Source organism: Palaemon carinicauda, chromosome 40 (assembly GCF_036898095.1).
Source record: "Palaemon carinicauda isolate YSFRI2023 chromosome 40, ASM3689809v2, whole genome shotgun sequence".
NCBI classification, from domain to species: Eukaryota; Metazoa; Arthropoda; class Malacostraca; order Decapoda; family Palaemonidae; genus Palaemon; species Palaemon carinicauda.
Genome location: NC_090764.1, coordinates 45,180,629 through 45,200,628, shown reverse-complemented (window position 1 = coordinate 45,200,628; position 20,000 = coordinate 45,180,629). Strand labels below are relative to the sequence as shown.

The window sequence follows — 20,000 nt, the reverse complement described above, 5'->3', positions numbered from 1 at the left end:
AAATATTTGTTGCTGAAAGTAAATGTCACTTTTAACAAGTCTTCAGTTGTGCGGTTGCCAGCTGCGCGACTTCTTTACTTGACCCCAGCTAACACTGGTGTGAGATGGCCCTAAGATTTTTATTGATATTAAAGAAAGAGTTTCAATTCTTACAAACATAATCTACCAGTAAATATGATGTGCAAAGTAAGATCAAGTTCAAGGTCAGATATAGTTTATTATTGTTATTACTGGATAAGCTACTACCCTAATTGGAAATGCAGGTTGCTATAATCCCTAGGGCTGCAATAGGGAAAATATCCTAATGAGGAATGGAAATAAGGAAACAGAATAGTGCCTGCGTGCACTGTACCCTCAAGCAAGAGAACTCTAACCCATGACAGTGAAAGACCATGGTACAGAGGATATGACATTGCGCAAGACAAGAGAACAATGGTTTGATTTTGTAGTGTCCTTTTCCTAGAAGAGCTGCTTACCATAGCTTAAGATACTCGTCTACCCTTACCAACTGGAAAGTGAACACTGAACAATTACAGTGCAGTAGTTAGCCCCTTGAGTCTAAGAATAATTATTCATTCTGTATAACAAAATATGTTCTCACTTTCTAGGAAGCGATACAGCCTCGAATTTCCTTAGGCCTAAGTTCTAGTTCCGTGTCACTCTGGGAATCCTTTTGTTTTCTAATTGGTGTATAATTAGGTCATTATTTGTTCGTTCAGTAGTTAGATACTAATTGGTTTTCTAATCGGTATCAATTACATCTGTAATTCTTTTATTTGAGTAGACATTTTTTTTCTTTTGCTTATATGGCACTCCATTCTGTTTGGTCTAATCATTCAAATTTATGTATTTTTATCATTAATCATCACAATTCGAGTAAATTAATAGTCATAAGAATAGTTATAATAGTAACAATAATCACAACGATAATAATAATAGTAATTTTTGACATTAAGAATAATGATTATAGAAACGTGAAATTACACATTTAAGATTACTTATTAACGGAACCAGATAAGCAAATCTGTGATGAGCGAATATAGAATTCAAAGTATCCATCTTTCAATTGTGTATGAATTTAATCAAAACGCGGACTAATATGCGAAATGAAATTTGCAACGCGAAGGAGGCGAAAGTTGCATTTACTCCGGTTGCTAATTTTCCAGAATGACTGACATATCTGGCGCAGAAGCTGGAAAAATGCACGAGGCGGAAGAATAAAAATTTGTAGGCTGAAAAATATATCGAGAGCGGTAAAAGTTCTTCCCTTTGAACATGTCAGGAAACTCCTCAGTGTGTTTGTGAAAAGTTTTGGAGTTTTTAAAGAGCTTTTTTTTTTCGTTTTTTATTTCCCATGAAATTCTCTTTTTTTACGTCGGGACAAATATATTTATAAATTTTTTTTTATCAAAGCACCACTTTCAGTCAGGAAGTCTTCATTTATACAAATGAATGTTTTATAATCCAAATTACTGATTGTCATTTTGGTTTGCTCATGTTTTTCCCATAATATTCTTCAAATATTTTAGTTTTATTAAATGATCGACCATCTAATATCCCTGTTTATTAAAATTTATCTTAAGCTAAGAAAGTATATGGAAAATAAAATGTTAAATCTGTATTCCAGTAGAATTGAAAGAATGAAACATTAGAAATAAGCACAATTCCATAAGGAAACCAAACTTTGCTTTTTATTATTAAGTACTTTAAGATGAATCAGAATTCAACATTAAACAAGGCTCTTAGAGCCAGACATAAACGCTATGCACACAGTTTGATGTAGGAGATCTCAGCAGGGCAGCTGTTAACAATTAAATACATACTTACGGATATGAAATTATACAAGATTCAAATTCAAGAAACTAAATGTTTCCATTAATAATACAAAAAATTACCGCAATGAGGTGATATTTGGAAGGTTTATTGCTTAAATACACGTAGGCCTACTCTATGGATGGTGTTATTTCGTATACATACGAATATGAGATTTAAGTATAAGATTTTTCTGCTAATCCCAAAATTATTTTTGTGTTATTTAGTTTGAATCTACAGTATTTACCTTAAAATTAACTTACAAGTAAAATTCATGATGAACGTTCTGTATATCTGTGCTAGTTTCATTCTATCCAAACGAGCTGTGAACCCAACTACTCCTGTAGACGTAAGATTCAATTGCCATTTTTTTTTTCTTTTACAGATATGCTGGGCTGGAAAACACGAGGTCTTTTGGGTGCTGGAAACCAGTAGGGAGAAAGGTAGGAATACTTTTTCAAGTTAGATTAAGACTGAATCGTATGACATATCCAAAGATTTATTGTAGTATGAACGAGGATAAAGTAGAAACAACGTGAATGGTTAAACGCGGAATAATGCTTCCGTTGCCTTTTTATCATTATAGAGAGAAACAAAATTGCAATGTGAATGTTTTCAAGCATCTACAGCAATAATCATATTTGGCCTTTTCTTTACAAGCGATTTCATAGGTAACAAAACAATTCAACAAGGATTTTAAGTACTATAATCAAAGGCTTAAGGGTAATGGCCATTTACTAATTTTCTCAGTAGGCCTATTTGTGTACAAGTAGATTTTGTGCCTCGTTTCAGAGATTAGATATTTATTAATCACTGACTGACTCTATTTTCTCTACTTTTTACACTAATCATCATATAATTAGCTGATATAATTTTCATTACTTGGAAAATGATGGAAAATCTAAACGGGAAAAAAACTTGAAAACTGAAATTGATATTAAGGCTACGTCAAAATATAAATCCTTCAGAAGACGTTTCTCAAACCTACGAATTTTGTCGAGGTCAGCCAGGGTCATGAAAGGCTAATAAATCATAGTGCTTACCCGGCTCTCTCTCTCTCTCTCTCTCTCTCTCTCTCTCTCTCTCTCTCTCTCTCTCTCTCTCTCTCTCTCTCTCTCTCTCTCAAGTATTAATAATCCCTGTGTATGTTCAGCGGTTCAAGTATAAGCTGTTCCCATATTTACACTGTGTATATATATATATATATATATATATATATATATATATATATATATATATATATATATATATATATATATATATATATATATATATATATACTCACACGCACACCCACAAACACACACACATACACACACACACACACACACATATATATATATATATATACATATATTGTATATATATATTTCTATGTGCATTTCAATATTATTCTCGAAGATTTACTCTGAAATATATTGATCTGATTTGATTTGATTCATAGAAATCTGGCCATATTATTTATCACTGGATTCGGGAAGACCAATCAGCGTTGAAATGTTATCATGTTAGAATGTTACTTCGAGAAAACCCCGCAGTTACACTAAGAAATAACAGCCTTAAGAGGTCGGGCAGAAAGAAATAAGAAACGCCGAGGAAAGAAGTTGAAATGGGTGACTAAAAGTGTTGTGTCCAGGACCCGAGGGTGTACTGCTAACACCCTTTAGTAATATGTGGTGCGTTGTCCACTCACACAGATTAGAATGCATTGTGAACTAAGAGGGTAAGACACCGCCTTTTACTTAAAGATTTGAAGAATGAAATATTGGTATGCAAAGGGTATTCAGTTAAATACAAAATGGAAATCAGTTATTTTTGAAAAGGGTTTTCAGTTAAATATAAAATGGAAATCAGTTATTTTTGAAAAGGGTATTTAGTTAAATATAAAATGGAAGACGTATTTTTGGTAACGAATTACCGCACAACCAGGCAGTTTTATGTTTTGGATTTTCGATATGATTAGTGTCTTACGTTCAATTACCGTACAATCAGGCAGTTTTTTGTTTTGTATTTTCGATATAATTAGTGTCTTACGTTCAATTACCGTACAATCAGGCAGTTTTTGTTTTGTATTTTCGATATAATTAGTGTCTTACGTTCCTTGAATATATGGACTGTGAATGTTTTCATCTTCAGTTTATTTGGCAAAGAAAACAAACGAAATTACTTTCTCTTCGTTTAGTAGTTAATAGATATACCTGGCAGATAACTCGTCACCGTTTATAAACGTCCCGATACGAACGGTAGAGACCTAAATTGAATTTGAACTATTGCCATATATTCTCTCACTCCAGACCATAGATTTCCATACAAAAGGGCAACAGTCTGGTTGATATGATATTTTCCAATGGCTTGTCAGAATTCCCTGTCATAAATTTTAAGCGATCGGTCGCTGGGTAAATAGGAAATGTGGAACCTTCGCTAGCCATAGGCGAGTCTCCCTTCTGCGTCGATTTAATGGCATCATTTAAGGGTCATTATATAGATAATAAAAGGTTCTAAAATTGTTTATACTATTGATTGCATTTGATGCTACACACACACACACATATAAATATATATATATATATATATATATATATATATATATATATATATATATATATATATATATATATATATACATTTATTAAGTATACATTTCTGAGTAAGGATACCTTAACGTGGTGAAAGGTTCTGGGTATCTCCATGAATGCTGTACTAGTCAGGGCCACCCATAGTAGGTTGGTTTGCTGTGAGTAGTCAGACTAAAATCTCCCACCTTCTCCAATTCACACTTGCCAGCGTGGTGGTGAAAACTGGCCAAACCGCAGATATGAATAAGGATGTCTCTGAGGCCTTTGCTCGGCAGTGAACTAGAAACAGCAACATTTGTTGTTGTTGTTGTTGATATATTAGGTATATTTTGTATATTTGTTTAGGTAAAACCGGTTGGGATACTACTGCTAGATACTTTTTGGGTCTTTTGACTGACCAGTCAGTACTACATTGGATCCCTCTCTCTGGTTACGGCTCATTTTTTTCCTTTGCCTACACATACACTGAATAGTCTGACCTTTTCTTTACATTTTCTCTGTCCTCATACATCTGATAACGCTGAGATTACCAAACAATTCTTCTTCGCTCAAGGAGTTAACTAAATTTACTATAATGTAATTGTTCAGTGGCTACTTTCCTCTTGGTAAAAAGTGACTATTTAGCTATTGTAAGCAGCTCTTCTAGGAGAAGGACACTCAAAAATCAAATCATTGTTTTCTAGCTTTGGGTAGTGTCATAGCCTCTGTACCATGGTCTTTCACTGTCTTGGGGTAGAGTTCTCTTGCTTGAGGGCACACTTGGGCACACTATTCTCTCTTATTACTCTCCATCTTGTTTCTTTCAAGTTTTTATAGTTTAGGTATTAAAGATCTAATTTAATGCTGTTAATGTTATCAAAATATTTTAATTGGAAATTACTTACCTTGTAGTTTATTTATTTCCTTGTTTCCTTTCTTCACTGCCTATAGCATCTTGTTTTTCCAACTAAGGTTGTAGCTTAGCTAGTAATAATTATGATAGTGTCGGCAACCTCACCATCCTTGTAAGCTGGAATATGGAGTTTGGGGAGCATATACTCTAAGTCTACCTGCTGAGCTATCTACAGCCTGGTCCTTGCTTTCACGGGGGTAGGGGCGGTGGTGCTTGGGCGCTAATCATATGAATATAGGGTCCCTCTCTAAGGAATTGTTCTGTCCCTTGCTTCTGCCGTTCATAAGTGACCTTTACAGAAATAATATTAACTATTGAAAAGTTGCAAAAGAGCTTTTATTAAGAAAAGACACGTCGTTATGGACACTGATTATCTCCAAAAAATCCAGGAAGCAATTAAGATATTTATCTTAAATTAGTTTTCGAGTATTGTTTGCAAATGTTCCAAGACTTTTTACGATTGATGTTGAAAACAATTGCCTGCACTCGATGAGAATTGGGCCGACCTCTTCTGTCACTAATAGGGGCGAATTGTGTAAACACAATGATGGACGCCTGAATGATTCTGTAGGAAAACTGTTCGATCAAAGCTTCAGTGTCAGTGTGGAAGGAAGCAAAAGTTACCCATTGTTTGTGACTGAAATTGGATTTTCGTAGTGATAGTACTATATCAGAATACTTCATATATATATATATATATATATATATATATATATATATATATATATATATATATATATATATATATATATATGTGTGTGTGTGTGTGTGTGTATATATATATATATATATATATATATATATATATATATATATGTATGTATATATATACATATGTATATATGTAATATCTATCTATCTATCTATATATATATATATATAATGTATATATATACATATATAGATATAGTTATACATACATACATATATATATATATATATATATATATATATATATATATATATATATATATATATATATATATATATATATATATATATATATACTGTGTAAATAGTACTACCTATTATTATTATTATTTTACAAACTAACCTATACCCCTAGTTTGAAAAGCAAGATGCTATAACCCCAAGGGTTCATGAGGGAAAAATATCAAAGTGAGGAAATGAAACTAGGAAGTAAATAAACTACAAAAGAAGTGATAAAAAATATCAAAATAAAATATTCTAAGAACAGTAACAACGTTAAATTAGATCTTTCATATATAAACTATAAAAGCTTTCAAAAAACAAGAGGAAGAGAAATAAGATAAAATAGTGTGCCCGAGTGTGCCCTCAAGCAAGAGAACTATAATCCAAGACAAAGGAAAACCATGGTATAGAAGCTATGGCACTACCCTGGACTTGAGAACAATAGCGTTTCCTTATCCTATAACACCTGCTTACCACAGCTAAAGAGTCTCTTCTTCCCTTACTAAGAGGAAATTAGCCACTTAACAATTACATTGCAATAGTTAACCCCTTGAGCGAAGGATTGTTTGGTAATCTCAGTGTTTTCAGGTGTATGAGGACAGAGGAGAATGTGGAAAAAATAGGCCAGACTATTCGTTGTATGTGAGGCAAAGGAAAATGAGCCGTAACCAGAAAAAAGGATCTAATGTAGTATTGTCTGGCCAGCCAAAGGACCCAATAATTCTCTTATCAGTAGTACCTTAATTGGTGCTGGTGCCCTGGCCAACCTACTACCTACTTTTGCATGTTATGCAATTGAGGTATTTGTGATATATATATATATATATATATATATATATATATATATATATATATATATATATATATATATATATATATATATATATATATATAGTAGACAGTTGGGTTCCTCTTGGGAATCGTAATTCATGTACAAATAAAATGGTCAGTGCTGCTATCCTCTTTTTTTTTGTTTGGTAGCTTTCGATATAACTTATATCATCTTCAGCTTATCTGCAATTTCTGCAATGTAAAATTACTAAAAATGATCATAAATAGATAATTAGAATATATTTCTAAAATCTACACAACTAGCTCTAAAATAAAACCAACCAAAGAACATAAAACTAGATAAGAGACCGCATTACTAATATAACCTAGTTATCATGATGCTTATGGAGGTGTAAACGCCAGTGGTATATTTCTTTTTTTTTTAGAAAGACTGCAGATTTCTTAGCTCCAAAGTTATCTATTATTTTGCGCAAGATGGCAAGAAGACGAGCTTCTAGCACTTGTTGTAGAATTGGTAATATTTACTACACTAAGATTACCGCCCAATTTCAATATCTCCAATATTATCTAAAGTTTTTGAACGTCGTTTGGCAAAACACCATAATAGGTTTGCTGAGGGTAATCATCTGTTTCCTATTTTACAATTTGGCTTTCGTAAAGGCCTTGGAGCAAGTGATGCCCTTCTTACAATCTCCAATGCTGTACAGAAATCCTTTGATTGTGGTCAGGAAGTTCATATGATTGGCCTTGATTTTAGTGCTGGCTTTGACCGTGTTAATCACGAGGCCCTTGTTTTCAAACTGAAACAGTTAGGAGTGGTCTGGTCTATTCTTTACATATTCTCCTCTGCCTCATATACCTGACAACACTGAGATTACCAAACAATTCTTCATACTGCCCTGTAATTGTTCAATGGCCACTTTCCTCCTTGTAATGGTAGAAGAGACTCTTTAGCTATGGTAAGCATCTCTTCTAGGAGAAGGACACTCCAAAATCAAACCATTGTTCTCTGATCTTGGGTAGTGCCATAGCCTCTGTACCATGGTCTTCCAATGTCTTTGGTTAGAGTTCTCTTGCTTGGGGGTGCACTCGGGGGTACTATTCTATCTTAATTCTCTTCGCCTTGATTTGTTAAAGTTTTTATAGTTTATATAGGAGATATTTATTTTAATGTTGTTGCTCATTTTAAAATATTTTATTTTTCCTTGTTTCCTTTCCTCCCTGGGCTATTTTCCCTTTTGGGTCCCTTGGGCTTATAGCATTCTGCTTTTCCAACTAGGTTTGTAGCTTAGCAAACAACAACAACAATAATAATAATAATAATAATAATAATAATAATAATAATAATAATAATAATAATAGGGAATGCATATCATCATACGTCCAAAAGTTTTAGTATTTTTCAACCTTTCAGTGGATCAACAGTTAAATAGGAATTAAACCTTAGCATACCTTTTGAACTATACAAGATACAGACATCACATAATTCTACCATTAATACTGTACTATTGAGGCTCATGTGAAGTCGAGCTAAGGTCAAGGTCATGCCGAGAGACCAAAGGTCATAATAGAATTTAGCATTGGCTATAGATATCGAAATCCACAACTCAGAGATCGTAGTTTAGAGTGAATAATCCACTGACGATGTTGATGAATGGATTAAGCTTAAATTCATTTTCGGAGGTCAAAGTAAAAAGAGGAATTTAACCCATGACATAATTTCAACCAAATTAAATTAATTAATAAAAGCCTTTATGCGTGATCTAGGTTTAGATCATATTTATTTAAAATCTCAAATATTTATCGAGATTAGTCTAGAGCTTTGGAAATTAACGAACTATGCTTCACAACAGCTCTATTTACTCTGCTAATGAAGCTAATGCACAGATGGAGATTATGGTCAAGGTCACTTTCATTGTCATAGGCTTGATAAGATGTAATTAAACCTCTCTATTACTTTTATATGATTATATAAAGAATCGATATGTTTTATATAGGCCTACGCATTTTCTAGCAACGGCGTCGATATAGAGTAGGTTAGTGTTTAATAAGGATTTCTGTTAATATTTTTGGTTTGATTGGTTCGCCTTTCCAGTTATTTTTCTGATGTTTAGTAGGATTAGACAAAAGGCTATGTGTCGATATTTGGTTTGTGACTCCCAACCAAGAATTTATATATTGGAAGAGATGAGCGAGTAACTTATGGGTAGGAGGGACCTCTTAGAAGGGTAAAATTTCCCTATTTTATGGCAGATTCTTGTTGAAATAAATTATCTCTCGTATTCACAATATGTTATGAAAACTGAGTCAGACAGTGAGGCAGAAAATCGTTGTTCCTTTTTTTTGGGGGTGGGGGGGATCGTGTAAGTACTTATAGAATATATGATTTAAGATTAATCCCATATTTCTCTAGATACCTATTGCATTTTTTCTTAGAAATTTGCTAGACAGCGATGCAGAATCGTTCTACACGACAGATTTAAATTCTGAATACCAGTTTCTAGTCCTAGGTACGCGAAGCGTAGTAGAAAAATAAAACCAGGCAACATTTTTTACTAAACTTTGGTATGGTAACAATGGCTTTTGAAGAGACTGGCAATGTACGTTTTTTGCGTATGTGGATATTGCAGCCGCATACAGCGGTACAGTATATTGCATTGCGAAGAGATGTCTGGATGGCAACACAGGTATGCGGGTTCGGAATTTGAAAATTTGAATACGGATATACAAGTTTGGAATTTGAATATTGAGATAAAATATTACATTAATGGTGTTGTTCATGTTTCTATAGGATTTGGATGTTGATCGCGTATACCAAGCATCCGTAGCTAAAAAAAAAAAAAAAAAAAAAAAAAAAAAGTTCGTTAATCCAGCATTTAAATGTTGTCATTTTTCAGGTTTTGCCCAAGTGTAGTTAGCCTACTGTTTTAGGCTACCATAGATCAGTGTACATTTACAAATGAATTTTTTTTTATTAAATGCTGAATATCTATTGTTTAGGTAGCAAGTGTAAACAGCAGTTGCTGAAAAAAAGTTAAAAAAACGATACATTGCAATGTCTGATTATATCATTTGTATAGTAGGGTGAGGCAATTTTGGATACCTTTTTGTAACCTTTGTACAAAATCTATATTGATAATTTATGACCATATACCAAACATGTTTTCAAGAGAGGTAGGGCTTTTCTATAGTAATAGCTTGTTTCATAATCATCAAAGAATTAGAAATTCTCGTATTACAGTAATGAAAAAAATATCTCGAGGCGAGGCAGTTTTGGACAGTGAGGCAATTTTGTATCTCCGTTAAGCGCCAACGCTCAGTTGGGCAAACCATGACAATTTGCGGTCCCTATCAATATAAATATGCTAGAAGAAAATGATAGACTTACATAAATTTTTGTGTCTGTAATTCAAGATTGTCCAATTTTGCCTCGCCAAGAAAAAAGTGAGCCGTTTGCCTGTCCAATTTTGCCTGACCATGGTTTTGAAACTGTCCATTTTGCCTTACTATATGAATATGTAAATCAAACTTTGTATTCGAGCACACAAATATACTTTTATGTATATATATGCATATATGTAATCATAAAAATTCAAAATAAGACATAAGGGGTGCAGTAAAAGTGGTGTCTGCCCAAGGTGACACCCTAAAAGTGAGTGACACCCTGAGAGTTACATTAAAAATAAAAGGTTTCTTTCTAGCTTGATGGTTATGATATGATTTTCAAATAGTTATTTAATATTGGGGACACTCTTAAAGCTGTTGACACTCAGGGGGTGAAACCTTCAAAAAGATTGACCAAAAACATGGTAACATCCTCGAGAGGGGTGTCAACCCAAATGCTAGAAATATCTAAAAAAAAAAAACTCTACTCTATACATTGTTCCTATAATAATTCACATATCCAACTGAAAATTTCAGGAATTGAAATAAAATATATTTTCATTGTTCCTGCTAATTTCCATGTTGATAACTGTCATGTTGCCTTTTTGATATGGTGTTAAATAGAGGAACATTAGAGTGAACAGCATGATAGATACATCAAGGAGGGGCAAAGCTGATCCCATAAACAATATTCGTCTTAAGTTGTACCTATCCATTTTATTCTTATCATTGTTACCTCATACTATGAACGAGCCATCAAAGAGATACTTTTACCTACAAAAGAAAGGGATACAATCGAAGATTTAAGAAAAAAAGATGAAATAAAGAAAAATAAAAGGAAAAACACAGGGAGAGAAACATGACAAATCATGGAAATACAAAGCAACCAAATATCTCTCGATTCTTCAAGAAAAAAAATGTATGCAAACACTAACGTAAATACAAAAAAATCTAAATTGACCAGGGTAATAAATAGTGATAATTGAACTGCTAAGATAGTCCCGATAGTGAATGATAAGGATTTATTTATACCTAAAATAAAAGAAATTCAAATTATTTTGGAAAATATTAAGGATTGTCCATTATTTTGCATTGGTAAAGCAACAAAAGGGTTTTTAGAGGAAGAAGGAGGCTAAGTGACTCGCCTTGAGCTAGATGCTTGAAGCCACTGCCCACATATCATCATCATCATCTCCCACGCCTATTGACGCAAAGGGCTTCAATTAGATTTCGCTAGTCGTCTCTATCTTCAGCTTTTAATTCAATACTTCTCCAATCACAATATCCTACTTCATGCTTTATAGTCCTGAGTCTTCCAACTCTTCTAGTGCTTTGTGGAGGCCAGTTTAAAGTTTGGTAAACTAATGTCTCTTAGGGAGAACAAAGAGCATGCCCAAACCATCTCCATCTACCCCTCACCATGATCTCATCCACATGTGGCGCTCGAGTAATCTCTCTTAAGGTGCGTCCACACTAGCGACAAAACATGTCGACAACATTGTGTACAACTTTGTAGGTAACAAATTGTTAGACTGTTGACGAAACATTGTTGTCGAGATGTTGGTAGAGATTTATTGGTGATATGTTGGCAACCCTGGTGTGGACGAGTCGATGTGGTTGGAGGTACCCGGACTGACACACAACAAGTCTCTAGAATGAGGTGTGGAAGGCTTCACCAAGTTGACGCGTGTTGCCAATATGCTGCCAGACATTGTAGCTGACAAAGTTTCATACATTGTCGATATGCGTACCGATGTTGACTGTAAGGTTTCCAACTTTGTCGTTGATATGTCGGTAGACACGATGTTGCCAGTGTGGACGCACCTTTAGTTTCATTTCTAATCCTGTCCTGTCATTTAACACCCAATATTCTTCTGAGGGCTTTGTTCTCAAATCTACAAAATGAGTTTCATTAATATACCAACATTCACGACCATACAGTAACACCGATCTCACTAAACTGATATATAGCCTGATTATTATATGTAATTTTAGGCGACCTGATTTCAAAATTTGACTTAACCTAGCCATCCTCTGATTTGCTTTTTTTAAATTTTTCATTAAACTCAAATTCTAAAGCTCCTATATTAGATATCATAGTTACTAAATATTTAGATAATTCTACCTCTTTAATCCTTTATCCTTCCAAAGATATTTCATCTTCCATTGCATATTCCGTTCTCATCATCTGTCTTTCTTCTATTTATCTCGAGCCCAACCTCATGTGATTTTTCATGTATTCTGGTAAGCAAGCTTTCCAGGCCCTGTGGTGTTTCGTTAATTAGGACAGCGTCATCAGCATACTCTAGGTCTCCTAATTTTCTGTTACCAATCCAGTCCAATCCTACTCCACCATCCCCAACCGATCTATATATTACAAAATCTATGAGGAGGATAAAACAACATAGGTAACAACACATTCCCTTAGAGTACTCCACTTTTCACTGGAAATTCGGTTGATAAGACGCCACTAACATTAACTTTGCATTTGCTATGCTTATGAACAGACAATTAAATTTACATATTTGAGAGGAACTCCATAATGTCGCAGGACTCTCCACAAAATTTGCCCGAGCACATAATCAAAAGCTTTTTCATAGCCCACATATACCATCAAAAGTGGAATTTTATATTCTACATATTTCTGTACATGTCTTAAATGAAAATTTGGTCAGTGCAACTTCTACCTTTTCTAAATCCTGCTTGTTCATCTCTCAACTTTTCATCAATCTTTCTCTCTAGTCTCTTTAGAATGAGCATTCTATATATTTTCATGACAGCTGACGTAAGTGTGATGCCTCTGTAATGACTGTAATCAGTCAGATCTTTTTTTGTCATTTTCACTAGCACTCCTAGCTCCCATACATAAGGCTTTGCCTCTTCACGCCACATTCTACAAAATAATCTTGTAGGTAATCTTGGAATCACTTCATTTTCAGGCAATATCATCTCCGCAGTTATTCTTTCGTATCCAGGGGCTTTCCATCTTTTGAGTTTTTTTTAAGAATAGCTTCGACTTCAAACACACCTAATTCATTCATGGGCACATCAAGGTCTCCATTAGTTTCTGGTATATCAACCAAATTATTCCCTTCGTATTTCCTATTCATGACCTCACTAAAGTGTTCAATCCAACGTTACCTTTCTTCATGTTCTTTTGTTACAACAGATCCATCTTTCTTTTTGATGGGTATATGCTTCTTTTTTTCACGTAGAAATTTCATTAATAATTCCAAGAGCAATTCCTACAACAAAGCCACTCCCTGAATTCATAGCTTTGTCAGCCTCATCTGCTTTCCTGTCTAAATATTCTCTACAATCATTCCTGATATTTCTTTTGACCTCACTATCAATACTGAAAACTTTAAGAAATCAATTTCTGTCTTTGTGTTCTTTTTTATGGTATCCCAAGTATCATTTGATATCCATGGTTTTCTCCTTGTAACTGCATGTCCCAAAACTTCGTCTCTTAAAGTCTCTTAAGACTGTAAATCGATTCCTACATTCAGTTACAAAGAATTCTGTGCTCATCCTCTAGAAGCTTAGTTGTATCAAACTTAGGTATTCTATCTACATTTCTGTTGGGTTCTTTCAGTTTTGATATTTGTGTGGCAATGGGGAGCTGGTGATCACTACCAATAACTGCACCTCTATAGCTTGTTACATTTCCCAGAGTCCTCCTTCTCTCTTTATCAATGGCTATGTTATCTATTTGATATTTGTAATTGCCACATGGTGAAGCCCTTGTATATTTGTGGATCTCCTTGTGCTGGAAAAGAGTACCTCCAGTAACAATATTGTTTGTTGAACAATAAGTGATAAAATGTGCCCCATTTTCATATGCAACTTTGCCAAGAACCTCAACACCCATCACATTTTCTATCCCTTGATTATTCCTTCCAACTTTAGCATTGAAGTCATTAATCACAATTTTCATATCTCTCAAAGGGATCTCATCTATTACCCTCTGCAGTTCTTCACAGTATTCATCTTTCCTTTCTTCAGGGGAATCATTTGATTCGCCTTGGAAGATGGAATCTTCGGGATGTTGAACCCTTCTGTGAAGCCTCTTCCCTTTTTGCCCGGCGGGCATGCTGTCATGCGTTTGCGGGGAGGGGAACAGGGCAAATTTAACCTGTCAAAAAGTTTTCATTCTTTTTACCTCTCGCGCGAGTGCGAAGGAGAGTACTGGAGCGTTGGCGGACAGGATGCTGCTGGTGCTCAGTTTCTGCTGAAGCACAGTTTTTGGTGAAGCACAGTTTTTGGTGAAGGCGCAGAAAAGCGCTGGCGTGCAGGAAACCAATGCATAGGGTGAATATACAAAGAATAGGCCAGACTATTTGGCCTCTATTTTGAGGTACCTTACCTCTAGTATTAGAGGCTCTTTGACCTTTTATTTTGAGGTGCCATACTTCCAACATTAGAGGATATTTAAGCTCTATTTTGAGGTGCCATACCTTTAGTATTAAGGGCTGTATGACCTCTATTTTGAGGTACTATAATCTTAGCATTATATGTTCTTTGATCTCTAATTTGAAGTGCTTTACCTCTAGCATTAGAGGCTCTTTGACCTCTATTTTGAGGCTCCTTACTTTTAGCATTGGAGGGTGTTTGACCTCTATTTTGAGGCTCCTTACTTTGAGCATTAGAGGGTTTTTTACCTCTATTTTGAGGCTCCTTACGTTTAGCATTAGAGGCTCTTTGACCTCTAATTTGAGACTGCTCACTTTTAGCATTAGAGTCTCTTTGACCTCTATTTTGAGGCTTCTTACTTTTAGCATCAGAGGGTCTTTGACGTCTATTTTGAGGCTCATTACTTTTCGCATTAGAGGTTCTTTGACCTCTATTTTGAGGCTCCTTACATTTGGCATTAGAGGCTCTTTGACCTCTATTTTGAGACTGCTCACTTTTAGCATTAGAGTCTCTTTGACCTCTATTTTGAGGCTCCTTACTTTTAGTATTAGAGGGTCTTTGATCTCCACTTTGAGGCTCCTTACGTTTAGCATTAGAGGCTCTTTGACCTCTATTTTGAGACTGCTCACTTTTAGCATTAGATGGTCATTGACCTCTATTTTGAGGCTCCTTACGTTTAGCATTATAGGCTCTTTGACCTCTATTTTGAGGCTCATTACTTTTAGCATTAGAGGCTATTTGACCTCTATTTTGAGGCTCCTTACTTTTAGCATTAGAGGGTGAGCTAAGCACAGTCAGGTTGTTACTGTGTGGAATAAGTGAATGTCAACAGAATTGTTTTCTTTGTTAAAGGAAAGACCGTTACAATGTGGCTGGGTGCCACTTTGAGAATGTCGTTATCGGCTTGGCTTTTGAGCACTCAAAAATGTTCGTTAAAAGTTAGCGTCACCAAAATCTCTCTCTATTGGTTCTTCATAAGACTTTCGGTCAAAACGGCCGATCATCGATCAGGCCATAGAAAGGCCAAGGTGGGCGCTTGAACTACCCATAGTTTTTTAGTCAGTTACGGTTAGGAGGCTTGAGTGTGTAGACCTAGTTCGTTCGGGTCACGGGTGCCAGCAATGAGTGCCAACCAGTACCATTTCTCTGAGGACTTTTTATTAGTAAAGTAACGTAATGATAATTAAGGGCCGCCCTTGTAGCTTAAATAGAATATAGCAGCTGTGGAAAATTAACAATTCGAATCTCATTTGTGCACGATCCTACCCTCTCTCATAATAGTGTTAGCCATGGATTGTCTCTATCTTTGTTTCCCCAAGACGTGAAGTTGAACCCCCCTTAATACGACCTAAATCGGGTCAAGGGTCTTTGACCTCTATTTTGAGGCTTTTTACTTTTAGCATTAGAGGCTCTTTGACCTCTATTTTGAGGGTCCTTACGTTTAGCATTCGAGGGTATTTGACCTCTATTTTGAGGCTCCTTACTTTTAGCATTAGAGGGTCTTTGACCTCTTTTTTTGAGGCGGCTCACTTTCAGCATTAGAGGGTATTTGACCTCTATTTTGAGGCTCATTACTTCTAGCATTAGAGTCTCTTTGACCTCTATTTTGAAGCTCTTTACTTTTAGCATTAGAGGCTCTTTGACCTCTATTTTGAGGCTCCTTACTTTTAGCATTAGAGGGTATTTGACCTCGATTTTGAGGTGCAGTATCTCCTGCATTAGAGGTTCTTTGACCTCTATTTTGAGGCTCCTTACTTTTAGCATTAGAGGCTCTTTGACCTATATTTTGAGGCTCCTTACTTTTAGCATTAGAGGCTCTTTGACCTATAATTTGAGGCTCCATACTTATAGCTTTAGAGGGTCTTTGACCTCTATTTTGAGTCTCCTTACTTTTAGCATTAAAGGCTCTTTGACCTTTATTTTGAGGCTCCTTACTTTTAGCATTAGAGTCTGTTTGACCTCTATTTTGAGACTTCTTATGTTTAGCATTAGAGGCTCTTTCACCCCTATTTTTAGGCTCCATACTTTAAGCATTAGAGGCTCTCTGACCTCTATTTTGAGGCTTCTTACGTTTAGAATTTGAGGCTCTTTGACCTCTATTTTGAGGCTCCTTACTTTTAGCATTAGAGGCTGTTTGACCTCTATTTTGAGGCTCCTTGCTTTTAGCATTAGAGGCTCTTTGACCTCTATTTTGAGGCTCCTTACTTTGAGCATTAGAGGCGTTTTGACCTCTATTTGGAGGATTCTTACGTTTAGCATTAGAGGGTCTTTGACCTCTGTTTTGAGGCTCCTTACTTTTAGCATTAGAGGGTCTTTGACCTCTTTTTTGAGGTTCCTAACTTTTAACATTAGAGGCTCGTTGACCTCTATTTTGAGGTTCCTTACTTTTAACATTAGAGGCTCTTTGACCCCTGTTTTGAGGCTCCTTACTTTTAGCATTAGAGGTTCTTTGATCTCTATTTTGAGGCTCCTTACTTTGAGCATCAGAGGCTGTTTGACCTCTATTTTGAGGCTCCTTGCTTTTAGCATTAGAGGCTCTTTGACCTCTATTTTGAGGCTCCTTACTTTGAGCATTAGAGGGTTTCTTACATCCATTTTGAGGCTTCTTACGTTTAGCATTAGAGGGTCTTTGGCCTCTATTTTGAGGCTCCTTACTTTTAGCATTAGAGGTTCTTTGATCTCTATTTTGAGGTTCGTTACTTTTAACATTAGAGGCTCTTTGACCTCTGTTTTGAGGCTCCTTACTTTTAGCATTAGAGGTTCTTTGACCTCTATTTTGAGGCTCCTTACTTTTAGCATTAGAGGCTCTTTCACCTCTATTTTTAGGCTCCATACTTTAAGCATTAGATGCTCTTTGACCTCTATTTTGAGACTTCTTACGTTTAGAATTAGAGGCTGTTTGACCTCTATTTTGAGGCTCCTTACTTTTAGCATTAGAGGCTGTCTGACCTCTATTTTGAGGCTCCTTACTTTTAGCATTAGAGGCTGTCTGACCTCTATTTTGAGGCTCCTTACTTTTAACATTAGAGGCTATATGACCGCTGTTTTGAGGCTCCTTACTTTTAGCATTAGAGGTTCTTTGACATCTATTTTGAGGTACTATACTCTAGCACTAGAGTTTCTTTGACCTTTATTTTGATCCCTTTACCTCTTAACATTAAAAGCTCTTTGACCTTTATTTTTGGGTGCTTTTTTTCTAGCACTAGAGGCTCTTTGAGACCTCTGTTTTAAGGCGACTATTCGCTAATAGTAGAGGCTATTTGACCTCAGTTTTAGGTGCTTACCTCTATAATTAAAGGCTATTTTTTATACTTCTTCATATAAAGGCTTTCCTTCTCTATTCTCTTCTGTCTTTTATAGTTTTTCAAGATCTTCTTTGCTTAGTTTGCCAGTCTCCGTCGAGATTTCAAGAGACATTTCAGTGCTGTTTGTCCTCGGTTCGTCGGATTCCTCGGAGAAATCGATGGCTTTCATGTCTTTACCTATAAGGGCGATGGGTAAAGACATGGATGCCATTGATTTCTCGGCATACACTATACGCCATCATACTAAAGTCAACGAAGATCACACAATATATTTACCAGTGCCGTCCTGATATGTTCTATCTTCAATGCCGAATTTTGAAGAAACACACATCGCTCACCGCTTTGTACCAATGCAATCCAATTATAGGACATCGTCGCTAAACCGCAAGCATATTATCCTTTAAGACGCTTACATGATGATCTTCAAAGCTCGCCAACTTCGGCAGCACCTATCCAAACTATCTGTAGATGAAGGTGTCCCGAATAGCCTCCAGTTCATCCTGTAGCTGTAACAAAATTCTCAGTCAGTTACCTGTTCCGCCAGAACGCAAGCTCTGTGAGTATAGTGAAATCCTCCTCCCAATGTTCACTGCGTAAACTTCCATAGCTACGGTACATACAGATCGTGAGGTGTTGCAAGGTATGTTTGAGAGAGAGAGAGAGAGAGAGAGAGAGAGAGAGAGAGAGAGAGAGAGAGAGAGAGAGAGATCAGGTCTTCCGAAGTCTTTTGGAATCCGGGGCGGAGCCGTTCAGAACTGCTCCGGGAAGATTCCGTTCTGAAGTCATTCAGAACTCTATGCTAAGTCTACGGCTATTTCTTCTGAAGTCATTTGGAGAGGAGCTTCAGGAAGATTTTCTTCCGAAATCATTCAGAGATTTCTTGAATCATTCAGAATTCCATGCCAAGTCTATGGAAATTTCTTCTGAATCCTTTTGGAGATGCACGAAGATTTTCTCCCGAAGCCGTTTAGGACTCGCGAAAAATTCCCTGTTTTTCTCTGGTTTCGATAGGCCCTAATAACTCATAATAATAATAATAATAATAATAATAATAATAATAATAATAATAATAATGATGATGATGATAATAGATTACGTGATTTCATTTACAGCTCCGTTAAGATTCCGTTCTGGACACATTCAGAACTCTATGCTAAGTCTACGGCTATTTCTTCTAAAGACATTTGGAGATTCAGGGTTTTCTTTCGAAGTCGTTCAGATTCGCATCTGGAATCATTCAGAATTCCATGCTAAGTCTATGGTAATTTCTTCAGAATCCATTTGGAGAACCACGATTTCCTTCAGAAGCCATTTAGAACTCGCGAAAAATTATCTTTTTCTCTGGTTTCAATAGGCCCTAATAATAATAATAATAATAATAATAATAATAATAATAATAATAATAATAATAATAATAATAATAATAATAATAAACTACGTGATTTGATTTATGAATTTGAGTCAGAAAGGTCGGAAATCGATCAATGCTTGGATAGGAAGATGAAAAACAATGATTTATTAATCTCTCTCTCTCTCTCTCTCTCTCCTCTCTCCTCTCTCTCTCTCTCTCTTTATATATATATGTATATAATACATATATATATATTATAATTTATATATATATATATATATATATATAGACTTATATTATAAGTACAATTTAATCATAATTAATTTACGGGTATTTTTTTTCAATCATTATTATTATTATTATTATTATTATTATTATTATTATTATTATTATTATTATAATCTAAGCTATAACATTAGTTGGAAAATCTTTGCTGATCATGGTGATACGCAAACCCTTTCACCAGGGTATAGTACATATATTGTATATGATATGAATTGATATGATTACAAGCCAGATATTGCATTAAGGTGGTGATTGTG

General features: G+C 35.2%; 1 protein-coding gene across 2 annotated transcripts in view; it reads left to right on the top strand.

The window, feature by feature from the left end:
* Window positions 1–20,000, top strand: part of LOC137631746 (neurofilament heavy polypeptide-like) — a 674,888-nt gene that overhangs the window by 102,820 nt on the left and 552,068 nt on the right. For both annotated transcript variants that reach the window (XM_068363659.1, XM_068363658.1), the window contains exon 2: window positions 2,198–2,255. The gene's annotated coding sequence lies outside the window, so the exon portion shown is untranslated. The remainder of the gene's footprint in view (window positions 1–2,197; window positions 2,256–20,000) is intronic.